Source organism: Hylobates moloch, unplaced genomic scaffold (genome assembly GCF_009828535.3).
Source record: "Hylobates moloch isolate HMO894 unplaced genomic scaffold, HMol_V3 SCAFFOLD_13, whole genome shotgun sequence".
Lineage (NCBI taxonomy): Eukaryota > Metazoa > Chordata > Mammalia > Primates > Hylobatidae > Hylobates > Hylobates moloch.
The window spans coordinates 59,021,629-59,037,146 of NW_026652288.1; the positions used below are offsets into that span (position 1 = coordinate 59,021,629).

At 34.6% G+C, this 15,518-nt stretch overlaps 1 protein-coding gene across 3 annotated transcripts in view; it reads right to left on the reverse strand.

Annotated features, from left to right (window-relative positions):
- Positions 1–15,518, reverse strand: part of NELL2 (neural EGFL like 2) — a 369,728-nt gene that overhangs the window by 24,549 nt on the left and 329,661 nt on the right. The window lies entirely within an intron of this gene.

Genomic DNA, 15,518 nt, shown 5'->3' on the forward strand with positions numbered 1-15,518 from the left:
GCAGTGTGTGATTCACATATGTCCTTTCCCTATCACAATAACTAGCCATTTCCAGAGGCTCTAAAGACCTACCTGAGTTCCTGTAGGAGACAACCTGGGACACATTCCTTACTTACCTGGGATGGACTTATGGCATGAGAAAGAAATCAACCCTTAGTTGACACTCCAATATAGATGACAATAGCATTCATGCATAAACATGCTTCACACGTTTAAGTATACATATTATGTCACTTTCTACTGTGTTTCACACATGCTACTTCGTTCAACCCTCAAAAAATTCCTGCCATGTAGATAGTATACTGAACATGTGAAAAAAAAATGGAGGCAGAAGGAAATTATGGGATTTAACCAAAGTCACCTAAAAGTTCACAGTGCCTGACATTCAGGTGTGTGCTCCTTTATAGATGTAGATCATGCTGGATCTATATACAAAGAGAGCTATGGCTCTTGAGTTTCAGATATTTCCTCCAGAGGCTTATTACTATTCCCAAATATTGAAAGCCCTTGATTCTTCTTGTTTGGTCTACTGAATCGTGAGAACATCCAACACCATCCAAGTACCTTCCTTTGCTCGCAGGAGGAAAAGTAATCCCTGAAGTTGCTTTACAAAGTGTCTCTTTCTCATTAGCTCCTAGTTTTCAGGATCTTTTGGCTTAACTTAGACTCTGCTATATGATCCAATGGTGCTGAACCATTGTGGCTGCCAAAAATATCCACGTCTCCTACTCCCATCTTGATAGCCGTATGCCATAGGCGAAGGTTCCAACCTGCCAAGGCAGGATGGTTCTTTCTGATATGCTTCTGACACCTGAATCATATTCCCTGCTTCTGTGACCAGGCACAATGACATCCTTCAAGTTGAAGGTAAGGCAAGATGCTTTTTAGAGACCTTTCCCCTCCCGACAGACTACTTAAGTTGACAGAATCTACTTTCTTCCTATTTCAGTCTCATTCCCCTCCAAATTCCTGGAAGCATATATTCCTTTCATTTTCTTATAAAATGTCCTCTTTTCAGAAGTTCAATGTTGAAAGAGATAAATTAATAAATAAATGTATACATAAGTAAAAAAAAAAATCAGAGAAATGAGCTATCACTCATTTATTTCTTGACAGGTCAAGTGTCCCTTCAGCAAAATAGTATGCAAAGCATCCTCTTAGATTATTAGGTAATAGGCAAAAAATATTTTATATTGCTGTAATATTTCAGCATTATTTCTGAAATATGAATGATTCTGCCTCTGTGGTGCCTCTTCTTTAGAATCAGTTACTATTCGCAGTCATCCTTACTGTCAAAATAATTGCAACTGACCAAATCAGCTAACCATTGACTTCTGACACATAACTGATGTGGGTTGTATCCATTTACTGAGGCCTTATAAGTTTTGTGAAATAGTCTATTTGTACTTCAGGGGCCTAACTGATGAACCTCTGATTATAAATAGGTTCAGAATGCTTTGCTCATTTCAGCTTTATATGGTCTTTTCTTCTAACCCAAATGATGTAGAGAATTGATTATGTCATTTCTTAAGTGCATGGACAAAAGAAAACAGGTTGGAATTTAAGCTTTAGAAGTGAGTTTTCTTGGAAGAAAGCCATACGGGGGATGGTTAGAGTCACTCGTTTTAGAAGAATTTGGTCACTAAGGCTGGTAATTTAGAAGTAACTCTTGATGGAACTGAGCTTTCTCCACTGAAGCAACTTTCCCATTATATTTAGCCTTCGAATTAGTCCTTTCTTCCTACCCTGACATAATAGCCAGGTTATCTCAGTTTCTATGGTATAGATATATATTTCAATTGTTACTTCTCACTTCATTTCTCTCTTGTCACTCCTTTACCAGGCCCACTCCTAAACTGCCTCATATCCATTTCTTCTTAATTACATTATGGTAAATTTCCTTGATTTATAAATATACTCCATAAAGCTTAATAGAAATGCTATGTGTTATATTAATTAGTGTTTTGAAGACTGGGAATACAAGCATGTGCCTGCCCATAATGTATTTTCATATAAACTTTGGGCATTATCTTATTATTTAATTATTACTGTGTGATAGGATTATAGAGGATGAATAGGTAAATATGGCTGTTCCTACACTTTTGATGGGGTTACCTTCCAATAAACCTATTGTAAGTCAAAAAATCATAAGTTGAAATTGTATTTAATACTCCGAGCAACCTATCATAAATTAAAAAAAACTCTGAAGTTAAACTATTTTAGGTCAGGGACCATCTGTATAAGTTTCATGCATTAATTTGTATATTCATTATTTATTGAATGCATTTTATGTGCCAAGAACTAAGTGCTGGGGAAACAAGGATAAACAACACAGATGCAATTTCTGCCCTCAGTTAGTTTATCATCTATTTAAATTGTGCTTTATTTTAATAAAATTAAATTTATGAAAAACTGAATTTACAATCATATAGAACAGTATTTCCAAACATGCAATTTATCTGCCACCAGTGATATGGTATGTAGGTGACAATGGGCAGATATTTTATTTTAATGGCTACATATTTATTTTTCTGAATTAGTTCAATTTGTAGCAACTGAGACTTATAGTAGAGCAATAAAATTATTTAAAATTTTAAAATGAGAAGAATTACAGAAACAATATTAAGTAAATATGGGTATAAATGGTCTATGAATATGACAAAAACAATGAAGTTTTGAAAACAGCAATATACAATATAGGATAATTATTCATCTTTCAAAGGGAGTTGCTGAGTAATTCCTTGTGAAATGCAATGCCTTAATTCGTCTAAAATATGTCTGAATTTATAAAAGATACCTATGTCATAGATCAAGATTATATACTTGCTATCATTTAGAATAGGGAAAAAACTAGTCAGATAATATATATAACTTTATATTACACTTTTATGTTCCTGCTAATTTTGATTGGTTTATGCAAATTTTTCTACTTTGGTTAATCAGTAGACAATGAAAATGTGCTTGAATTGACAGCGTATACACTTCCCACTAGAAGGCATGTTTTTTTTTCACTCATGACTCTAATTAAAGCCAAAGATCTAATAAAACAAAGTCTCATCTGTAAGTGATTTGATGGTATGCATATCCTTATTCACTCAGTAAATACTTAGTAAACAAAGAATTGAAATCTGATCTACAATTTATGAATTAAGTATATTTTGTCTATATACAAATGAGAACATTAACATGAATTACAACATAAATGCACACATATTTTCAAGTATGCTCATATTGTGTTTCACATATTTTGTAATAACACAAGGCAGTAAAAAAAAGTTCAAATAATTTATTTATTGGGTACTTTCTTTAGGTTAGTTAAAACCTAACTTCACAGTCTGTAACTGAGTCAGATACACAGAAAATAGCAGACCTGGGGAAAAAAATATTATTTTATTCAGTATAAGAACTTCAGAGTTTGAACGCATTATTTTCCAAACTAAATAAAAGTATTCAAAAAATTAATATAGGCTGTATAAGCTTAGATGACTTAGTCTTAATCACAAGGACCTTAACTTTTTACTCTGTAGGTACATTGTATAAAAAACTAAGAGTAAATTTCATGAGTTTTATAATTTTATTACATATTCTGTCTTAGAAAGGAAGCAGTTCCTTAGAACATTTTCAGTAACCACATTTAGAACAGTCACCTAGCAATAGTATTAAAATGCTGTCCAAAAGCACAGAGAATCTAAAATCCAAAAGATGTTTAGCCATCCAACAACAGTCATGAATAGCAGTCATACCCTGGGGATCAGTATTGACTTAGATAATAAAAATGAAAGGCACTGCTGAGGGTAGATTTCCTAGAAAGCACACATGTTTTGAGGCAACCATTAAAAACAAACCAACAGGCAAACAAAAACAAAACAAAACAAAACAAAAACCAGAAAAAAAAAAAAAGAAAGGAAAATGTATGAATAGAAAAAAAAACAAGCTCATATACATCAGTGTCTTGTTTTCTTTGTCTCCCTCAGGTATGGTGGCACAAGACTGGTTGTTTTGTACAATGCCACAGATCACTGGCTTCAGAGGCAATCAACTGAAAATGGCTTTTGCCAGCAGCATTTAAAGGGTCATTTTAGAAAATGACAAATTATTTCCTTGTAAAATTAACTGCAGTTGTAGAATGAGACACTTGAGTGATAAATATCCTCTTTCTCATGCATAGTAATAGTTATTTCTACTATAAAATAACTAAGAACAATAAAAAATGTGCAAATGTCTAGAATAATCCATACCTAAAATAGACCCTAATTATTACTTTAACACTCTCAAGAAAACTGATTAGTTTTTGCTCTTATATTGGATAAAAAAGGAAAGGAAATCCATCTCTTTTTTTAAGATGAGCCAACTGTTTTTAATGACAGTCACATAGAGTACTCTCTTTCATACTATTTATCATTAATAAAAATATAATATCATTTCTCATTAAAAAACAGGCACTTGTTCTATCTATATCATCATTACATGCACTGGTAGTTAAGTTATATTGATAAACAGTAGGCAATTAAAGATCCCCAAAACAATGAACTCTTGATTACCCACCCACATGTGGGTTATTTGCTTTCTAGATTATCTGAAACATTTTTTTTAATCACAAGGTCATTTCCCTCTGTCTCTTGTTGAGCTTCTGGGAAGTCTGCTTTCAACATTTAGGCATGAATGCTCAGACAATGCAAACTCATTATATTACTTTAATTGACTATGTAAGATTTGGGTATAAAATATTGTCTAAAATTTCATATAAGAAGACTGATTTTCTCATGAATTTTGAAAATACAACATGGTAACATATGTAAATAAAAATGGAAAACCATAAAATCCTCTGCACAAGTTGCACCCAACATTGCATATTTAGAGAAAATTATTTTCATTAGTTTATAGTTCTTAATTAGGAAGTTAATGACTGGTATTCAAAATGCACAGATATAATCTCTTCATCATATTGTTTAATCCTTACAAGAGCCATATGAAATATACTTATCCTTATGTCACAGACAAAAAGGTGGTGACAGCAAAAACAACAGAACCCTTTCAACTCCAAGTCTAGTTCTTTTTTCCCTTATGGTAGGCTGCCTTTCAAGACCAACACTTGGCCAAACAGAATCAGCCTATGCTTGGAATATCACAGTGTATATCTTAAAGTCAGTGAATTGCAGCTCATTGGCCTTTGAACTAGGAATAATACTTTCCCTCTTCATAGTTTGCTGTTAACATACGAGGCCTCACAGGAGAAGCAGTAACTGGCTCATAAGAGGCATCTAATATGTGCAAATTCCATGCCCATCTCCAAAATAATCCTTCAGAGTTTACAAAACATGTTTACATTCATCATTCGATTACACAGAGGAAAATACAGTTTTGTAAGATGGATTTAGGTGAAAGAATGTCTTTTCTTCTGTGAACAGTCAAGAGCCACTGAAGGGTTATTAATAGGAGAGTGATGTGGAAGCTGCACTTTGGGAAGAACAGGGCAGCAGCTATGTGTCAAGCCAGTAGGGCTGGGTAAGACTAGAGGCCATCTCACCAGCTTATGAGACTACGTTTCATAAAGAAAAAGGTTATAAACATTTCAACTAGGGAAAAAGTGGAAACAAGGATAAAGAAGCATGTTTTCTTAAATGCTTATCTTTGGTCAGTGTACAACTCCCTCTCATGTCCCCTGTGTTGATGTCAGGTTGACCAAGTTCACATTCCATGTGTCTGGGAGATATACCAGAAAAGGAAAGAAAACTGAGACAATCTGACTTTTCTTTTGGTTACTAGAGTCTTAGTATTTTATTATTTCTTTCTTCTTCACAGAGTCTCTGCATATGTTTTCCCTATTGACTAAAATGTTCTTTTTCTCATCCTCTCACCTGAGTTAGTTATTTCTCATCTATCTGTCCCATACTAAAATTAATGTTCCTTGGGGAAGCTTTCCTTGACTCCAGACACTATATTAGATCTCCTATTACTTAGTGATTTGTCTGTTTCCCCCCATATTTTCCTTGTATTTGGTATCCTTGTAATAGCATCTATAACTATGCTTTTTCTTTTTGCCTAAACTTGCACAAATATTACACTGACTTAATTAATATAATTTCAATTTGGGAGAAATTCCTACCTGTTTTTCTCCCCTGTTCAAAAGCATTTTTAATTTGGGCTTTTTGTCCTCCCAAATAAATTTCAGATTTATTAGTTGGTGGACTTCTCAACAACAAAGCAAAACAAAACAAAACAAAACAAAACAAACAAAAGAAATGAGGGGGGAAGCCCGCATTGATTCTATATATCGACTTTGGGAGAACTGAAATCTTTATATTATTGTACCTTTTAATCAATACATATATTTCCTATTTCTGTAATATTTTACAGATTTCTGAATGTATGTATTGTGCATATTTTGCCTGAACTTATTCTTAAATGTTTTATTATTTATCTTTTTTAAAATAAACTTTATTGAGGTAAAACTTATATAGGAAGAAAATCACTAATAATTTCATGACTTTTGACATTAGCCACTACCATAACCAAGATATAATGCATTTCCTTCACCTCCAGAATTTCCTTCATATCACAGTAGTTTGAAAATAATTTTTATAAGTATTAATTTAATGTTTATCTCTCAGAGTAAATTTCAAATGGCCAGAAATTATGTTATATTTTACACCATATCTCTAACACTTAGAAAAGAATTGGACATATGGTTAGAGATTCATAAACACACGCTGAATGAATAGATGAATGAATGGTCTGTTTGTAACAGCAAGTAAGTAAGTGGAACACTCACTATGCCACACTTGAGTTCTGCTAGGGTTGGAGGGGAATGAAGGCAGGAATGACAGTTTGAAAGCATACACTAAGACAAAAATAACATGATGGTAAAATGATACTTCCTCATTCTACTTCAAATGTTTTTGCCAAAAGACTATAATATTAGATGGAGTACAATAGGTGAAGAGAATGTGTTAATTTTACACACTTTTATATACCTATTTAATTATATGTATTTTTAAACAAAAAGAATACATCAACACCTCTGATTAAAATGAAAAACTGAAAACATTTTAAAATCTCTTCTTTTTTACTTCCAACCCTATAAACATTATGTTAGAGGAACAAAGTATGAAAAGCCAACAAAGACAAAAAGAAAAATGACAGCAGCATAGAAGAAAGTATAATACATTTTTATATTTTCTTGGAAAATAAAATATAGGTGAAGTGGTAGAGACAGAGCAAAACGAGCCAAGGATTAGAGTCTTTATGTGATAATTGGGTATGGCTGATTACTAATAATTATTAATGATTAATAATATGGCTAATGGGGGTAGTAATCTTCCCTGAAAAATCCTGAAGAGTCTTGAAATACCATGTAGAGCTGAGATGAGATGAGACATGGAGCTGGAAGTAGCTGAGTTAATTAAAAGTCTAGCCAGGCGCGGTGGCTCACGCTTGTAATCCCAGCACTTTGGGAGGCCGAGGAGGGCGGATCATGAGGTCAGGAGATGGAGACCACAGTGAAACCCCGTCTCTACTAAAAATACAAAAAAATTAACCAGGCGTGGTGGCGGGCGCCTGTAGTCCCAGCTACTCGGAGAGGCTGAGGCAGGAGAATGGCGTGAACCCGGGAGGCAGAGCTTGCAGTGAGCCGAGATTGCACCACTGCACTCCAGCCTGGGTGACAGAGCGAGACTCCGTCTCAAAAAAAAAAAAAAAAAAAAAAAAGTCTACTGATGAATAATCAACCTACTCATCTCCTCCCACCATGAGCAGATTGTTGAAAGAAAGCAGTTACCCTCAAAGGGCAGAGTGAATGTTTGTTTTTTTCCTGCAAGGGAAATAACTATCTGTGGGAAACTAAAGCAGCAGCGTAGAATTTGTTATTGTTTGAATCAAAGTCCCCTGCATTTCAGTCTTTAGGTATCCTGAAGTATAAAAACTGGCTCTTTTTTTAGCTTACTAGTGTAAGTCTGCAATCCCCCCCCCCCAAAAAAAGCCTACCCTCATATCGAAGCTCAAAATCAATTTTCTATGTATTCACTTCTAAACATTAATGTGAAATCAAGGAGCAATGGATAATCAAGAAAAGTCTGTAACATTTAAGAGAACAGCCAAGATATAGTATCAGAAAAACTGACCCTGAAAGAAATAGAGATAATTGGCTGGGCATGGTGGCTCACGCCTATAATCCCAACACTTTGGGAGGCAGACGTGGGCGGATCATGAGGTCAGGAGATTGAGACCATCCTGGCTAACACAGTGAAAACCCGTCTCTACTGAAAAAAAAAACAAAAAAAATTAGCCGGGTGTGGTGGTGAGCACCTGTAGTCCCAGCTACTCAGGAGGCTGAGGCAGGAGAATGGCATGAAACTGGGAGGCAGAGCTTGCAGTGAGCCAAGATGGTGCCACTGCATTCCAGCCTGGGTGACAAAGCAAGACTCCATCTCAAAAAAAAAAAAAAAAAAATAGATTTGAGAGAATATTTCATCTATAAAATAGGGCCACAGTGATTACAAAGGAATATTAAGAGAGGAATAAAGAGTTCTTGAAATTTAAATATATACTAACTGGAGCTTTAAAAAATGCAATGTTAAGACTTGGACGATCAAGTAGAAGTCGTCTCTTCGAAATAAAACATAGAAAATAGAGGAAAAATATGAAAAAAGCAAAAGCAAACAAAGCAAAGAGCACCAACCCAAAATGTTCAGCTTCTGATTAAAGAGCAATTTCATACCAAGAACATACACACAAAAATCAATGGGAGAAAAATATCTCTAATAATAATAAGTCCAGAACTTTTCTCAAAGCTATTGTCTTCAGATTGAAAGGTCAACTGGGGTCCCCAAACATACTGAATAAATATATATTAGCCAATACCTGTTGTTGGCTATGTGGCAGCTACTGTTCTATGTAATTTACCTATATTTACTCACTTAATGCTGACTGCAGTACTGTGAGGTAGGAGATATTACTGCTATCCCCATTTTAAAGGGAAGTGAACTTAAACAATGAAAGTTTAAGTACTTTTTTACAAAATCATTTGGGGGCAAAGCCGAGATCTAAGCCCAGATATTTTAGATAACAGAGGTCAAACCCTTGCCCATACACAATGCTGCCTCACAAATAAATGAAACAAAGACCTACATTTAAATACACAATTGTCAAATTTCACAACAACAAGGATAATATAAATCTTAATATGTCCCAGAAGGAAAACAATAGCTTACATATAAAGTGATGAGAATCAGTTTAGTAGCACATTTCTTACTTGCAGCACTGTATGCCCAAAGACAGTGAAGCAATGATTCTAAACCTAGAAGTCTATACTCAGCACAATTGTCAAATACCTATGAATACAGAATAAAGATGTTTTAGGCCATGTAGTTCCTTAGAAGTTTTATGTTCCATGTATTATTTAAAAATATTTTACTGATGATATAGTGCAGTAAAATAAAGGACTAAAAACTGAGACAGAGAAAAACCTATCAGTAGTTCATCACTCCTTCCTTTTTACAATACTTTCTTCACTTTGCAAGGATACATCCCCTCTCTTAGTTCTTGTACCTCACTGACCTCTATATATTAGTCTTTTTTTTTTTTTTTTTTTTTTTTTTGCAGATCTTATCTTCTCAATCTCTAAAAGTTTGAATTCCCTGGGGATCTACCCTCAGACCTTTTCTTTTGTAGCTACCAAATTCTTAGCGATTTCATTTAGTACCAGGGCTTTAAAGACTTTAAATATCCAAATGCCACTAGTACATTGAAAACTATCTGTAGTGGGAAGAAGAATAGCATCCCCTAAAAAACCACGTCCAGTTGGAACCTCAGAATATGACCTTATTTAGAAAAAGGGTCTTTGAAGATATGATTCGGTGATAAACGCAAGATAAAATCACCCTGGACTTAAGATGGTTCCCAAATCCAGTGACTGGTGTTTTCCTAAGAAAAGAACACAAATAGAAACACAGAGAAAGCCAGGTGAAGAATGTAAATCAACTCTCCACCATATCCTCAGGTCTCTAGACTTTTCTGTTTCAGTCTGCATTCAGTCAGGAAAATTGGGCCACTACAATTATTATGGGAATAAGGAGTTTTATATAGAAATCAAGTCTGCACAGACTGGGGAGGAGTTAGGGAAGTAAAGAATGCTTCATTCTTCATCTGGAGTTATGTAGGTGTACACTGGAGTTATGTAGCCATAGCCAAAGAATGCCTGGGGCCACCAGAAGCTGGAAGACACAAGGAAGAATAATTTTCCTAGTGTCTACAGCAGGAGCACGCCTCTGCTGACACCTTGAGTTTGGACTTCTAGCCTCCAGAACTGTGAGATAATAAATTCCTGTTGTTTTAAGCTACCCAAGTTTGTGGTTTTGTGGTACTTTACTATAGCAGTCCTAGGAAAATAGTACAGTATGTTATTTACATTTTTATTCTAGACTTCTCTCCCTCTAGTTCCTACCTGTGTATTCAATTTATCACCATCATTTCCATTTGGATACAAAATTTCTCCTTCTGAAGTCTCCCTGTTCTCAGAAAATGGCAACACCATCCAGTTACTTGGGCAAAAATCCTTATATTCATTCCTCTTTTTCTTGCTTTTGTCTCATGCCCTTTATCCAATCATCAGTAAATCCTACTAGTAATGTCTTTCGAATATATCTAGAATCTAATAATCACTTCTAATTAGCTTGCTACTTACCACTTCAGTCCATTCACTATCACTATCTCCCTGATTCCATCTTTCCCTCCTACAGTGCAGTCTGAATCATAGCAGTCAGATGATCCCTTAAAAATATATGTCAGATTGTGTCATATTTATGCTCAGATCCTATTTCCCATTCATGGAGAATTGTAGGAGGGAAGTGTCTTGGGATAAAGCTGTAGGGGATATATGCTCTTATCAACAACTTTCTATTGCTAAGGCTGAAGACTACATTTCCCAAAAGCCCTTTCCCTGTGTATGGCTTTGTGTTAGAGTTCAACAATGAGCGGAATGTCTAAATTTGCCAAAGAGAACTAAGGCAGAAGCCATTATTCTTGGGAAGTCATAGCAATCTGTGTCAGTGATTCTAAGAGCTCTGGTTTCTCCACCAATTCTAGTGCATCAGTCTGAAGTGATGAGTGAATGTTTTGCAAATCCTCTGACTGCAACCTCGAGGATCTTCACCTTCCCAACTCCTCTCTCATTTGTGCAATCTTAATTTCTGTCTAAAACTGCTTATTCCTATAATAAGGAATATGCCACTTGTCTCTCTAGTAAACAATATTTACCTGGTCACAATGATATAAACACTATGGATTTTCAAATTTTATATACAGGCCATAGGAAAGCATGAGATATTTAAATATTAACCTTCATAATAATCAAAAGAAGATATTGGGAGATGAAGGTAAGGAGCAGAACCAACATCTTTATATTTCACAATGAGGAATCAAGAAAAACCATTGCAGTTGATACAATGAGAAATGAAGGTGGAAAAATATATTGCTGAAGTCTGAAAAGGTAACCAATAGAGGAACTGAAACTAGTGATATAACTATATTAGAATTAAATGAACAGGTGATGGTATAAGAGAGATAAATCTTCATCTATCATACCCAGCATTCTACTGATAATGTCTGAAATTGATCAATTAAACCAAGAATGGTATAAACATATTGAAATAATTAAGTTATTTATCCTAGCAGCTTATCTCAACTAAGGTTTCAGAAGAGAATTAAACCCTAATGCATCCTTGTAAGCATGGATAAATGTATGTCCTGTATATCTGGTATGGTGCTAGTCATATGCCATCTTTGGGAGTTATGAGAAAATAGTCCCCCAGGTAATTTTCTGGTTTTGAGTTTAGATGAGAAACTCCTTTTAAGAAAGGGTGCTGGAAAGTGAGCAGGAAGTGAGTCAGGTGACTATTTCTTTTCATTCCAAATTCTTCTCTGTTGTTTGGTATCTTTTAACTATGTGTCTTTTTTCTTTGACACACATAAAATATATTTTTAAAAACATTTAGGAATCTCATTTTAGAAATGCTGAGTATAATAATATGATAGGATGGCGATTCACATAGTAATGATATGAAGTATGATACGAATGATTTGAAGATATAAAGAAAATGAGACAGAAGCTTTGGACAAGATATCAGGGCTGGAGACATGAGAGTAACCTAATCAGAATTGATACTGCAAGACACTACTACAATTAGACCCAATTTGATGAAAGTACTAAAGTTGAGATTACAGAGAGACAAGAAAGAGGTAAGGGCAGTCCTTGGAGAAAACTGAGGGGACTGGAAAGGGAACTATAGGAGGGATTGTGAGTAGGGAGGTGGGAAGAAGATCACAAGTCTAACCACAGAACTAAAGAAAAAAAGACTGTCAAAAACAGAGGGTTGCCAACAATAGTAAGGAGTATTTGCAATGGCCTTTTGATATATATTTTAAAATAAATATTTCTGGTTTAACATAGAATTGAAACTCTCTCTGATACATGAATGAGCTGAACAAAGCATTTAATAAAAGAATTCTGGAAACTCCTTAAGACTTTTCAAAAAACTCTTAAGGACTTTCAAAACTCCTTAAGACTTTTCTTTGCAGTTTCTATTTCTTTCACAACATAACCAATGTGTAAGATACAAGACTTACAAGAGTTTTATTCATGTAAGTATTTGAAATAGTCCCTCAGGTCATTTTTTGGTCTTGAGTTCTGAGGAGGAAATCCTTTTAAGAAAGGGTGTTACAAAGTGAGAAAAAGTATTTATTCATTCATTTAAGTATTTATTAAATGCCTATCATGTAAAAACATGTGGTAGACACTGTGGAAATATATTCAAGAGTTCATAGCCTTATAAAGAAGATATAGAATGATCATAAATAACTCAGATAATAAGGTTAATATTATGAGGTCTACAGATGAAGAAAGAGATGAATTCAGGAAAGAGACATCACCTCACTTTAAAGCTCAGTTCAGCAAAAGTTCAAAGAAAATTAGTCCACTGTAGTAAAACACGGCTGAACAGAAACTTCCAGCTTTACTCCTACAAATGCTAGAAAATTACTTAAAACATTTATTTAATTACTACATTGTGATCAAATATCTACTTTAAAAGCAGAGTTTTAAAAAAATCAGGTGATAGAGTATGAATGTGAAGCATCTATTGGCTCTGCAATACTAAGTAGACTGCTCTTAATCGAGGTAAAGCCAGGAAAGTCTTACTTTCTATGACTCCCAGAGCCATTTTCTAATAGCAAAGATTAGATTGAATACTTGATCTACTTAAAGATTATTTCCAGAAGAAAACAGCTGATTTTCTTGAACTATCTAGTAACAATAAGAGGGTTATGGTGTCTTTGTATAATAGTTTACTGTGAGCTTTCTAATTATTAATATAGTGAAGCAAAAGACTTTATGCATTTTCATGAGCTCACTTACTGGTTATTCAGGAAAATGAGCTTCGAGTGGTATGCCAGGAATGGTAAGATGACAGCAAAAATAGCTATTCTGTATTTCTTTGCAAGCTAACTGACAAACCTGCATCACAAGAAATACTGCTTTGAGTGAAACGGGCTCACTGATGCCAATAAACAAAGAAATGCAATACTACAGTTTTCATATATCTGAATGAGAAGCTGTCGGATATAGCTCTGAGTGGGTCTTAACCAGAAAATTCACTGATGGATGGCTTCTACTGGCTTTGAGCAAGTGTCATATGCCTGACAGACTGTCTACTTTAAGTTCATTTTATTATAACAACCACTTCCATCTCTGCTGAAACACCCATTAGCTTGATACAAGTTTTTCAGCCAGTAAGGAAACATCACATCTCTCCCACATAGATAATTGAAGGGAAAAATATACCAATTGAGCAAGCCAGTAACTCCTTCCAATTAAAATTACATGAAACAGGCTATGTGTTTCTTAAAGACAGGTTTGCTATTTGATGGTGCTTTAAAACCTCTTAACCACACAACCTGATGGCACTGTCTGGTTCTGTCAATACGAGGTCACTTAATCAAACTTTTTCCAGACTAATTAAATTTTGTGTTCACTTTAACAACCTATTTTTTTCATGATCAATCAAATCAGTTGTACAATCCAATTTTATTGCTAAAGAAACCCCAAATGATAGATCAAAGGAAAAGGTTTTCACTCCTGAGTGTTTGATCTTATAGACTCAGCTTAATTGTGTACTTGAGTAATGTATCTTTAAAAAAAACCTTTAGTTTGCATTTTTCTGATTATTTAATGTAATAAAGGGAATAGGAGAAGGAAGGTAACTGACAGTTGTTTGGCTGCTAACTGCCAGGTATTTTGTCTATCTTTCGCATTTAATTTCCATTACAATCATTGTTTCTACACATTCACACACAAATCTTTTTTCTTTTTAAAGATTTATATGGTGATAGGAGACATGATATGGGGTACCCAAAAGGAAAACAATCTCTATACGAACAGAGCTGCCACAGCTACTTATAGTTTTCTGTGGCAGAACATATTCATTCTGCTACTTCTTAGAGGCAGGTTCCAACATTATAAAAAAGCTTGGTAAGAAGTTCGTCCTTCTAGTAGCTTCAGTGCTTTAGTTAACAACATGAAGTATTTAAAAGTCTAGTTTTATCTATACTGTCTCAGCATTAAGCTGCTATAGCACAGGAAATGATCTAAATGTACAGTGATGAGACAGTGATTAAATAAATTATAGCACATGCATAAAATGGAATGCTATACAGCTTCTTAAAATGATGCTTCAGAAAATTCTGAATGTCATGGAAAAATGCTTGCGATAAATATGTAAACGAGGTAGGATCAAAATTATGAATAAAATATTACTCCAGCATGTAAATATGTATCTTACTTATGAATAAGATAACAGTTATCTTTAATTGGTAATATTACAGATAGTTTTTATTGTATTTTGAATATGCTTTTTCATTTTATACATTTTCTAAAATTAAATATGCATTGCTTTTTTAATGTAAAAAGATTTACCAAAAAATACATCAGAGTTGATGAATAAAACCAGAATGAATTAGAAGAGTGGTTTGTATGTACTCCTTACGTAAATTAATGTCTCAAGAAGATGGTCAAGGCAATCTCATCTCATCTCCTATTGTACCCCTTCCATAGATTATGTGCTCTGCCTGCCCCTTCCCTGCACATGAACTGGACTCTTCTGCCTCCGTGCTTTTGCCAACATAACTTCCTCTTTCTGGAATATACATTCCGTTCCTTTTGAGGCACTGAAAGTATATTTTCAAGGCTCTTCACAAGTCTTACTTACCCAGGCTGCTGTTCTTAACTCTCTGGGTTCCAGTTCTCTTGCTGCACTTATAACTGAACCAATCACAATCTGCGAAATGCCTGCCAGTCTTACCAAAACAAAATGTGAGCCCTTAGAGGACCTGAATCTCACATTATTCATCTTCATAATTATTCATTATTCATTCCCTCCACTTCTAGAACACAGCCTGGTGCACAGTAGGCCTCAATAAATATTTGCTGAACTCTGGTAAAGTCATCCTCAGCAAATAGGACTGGGATG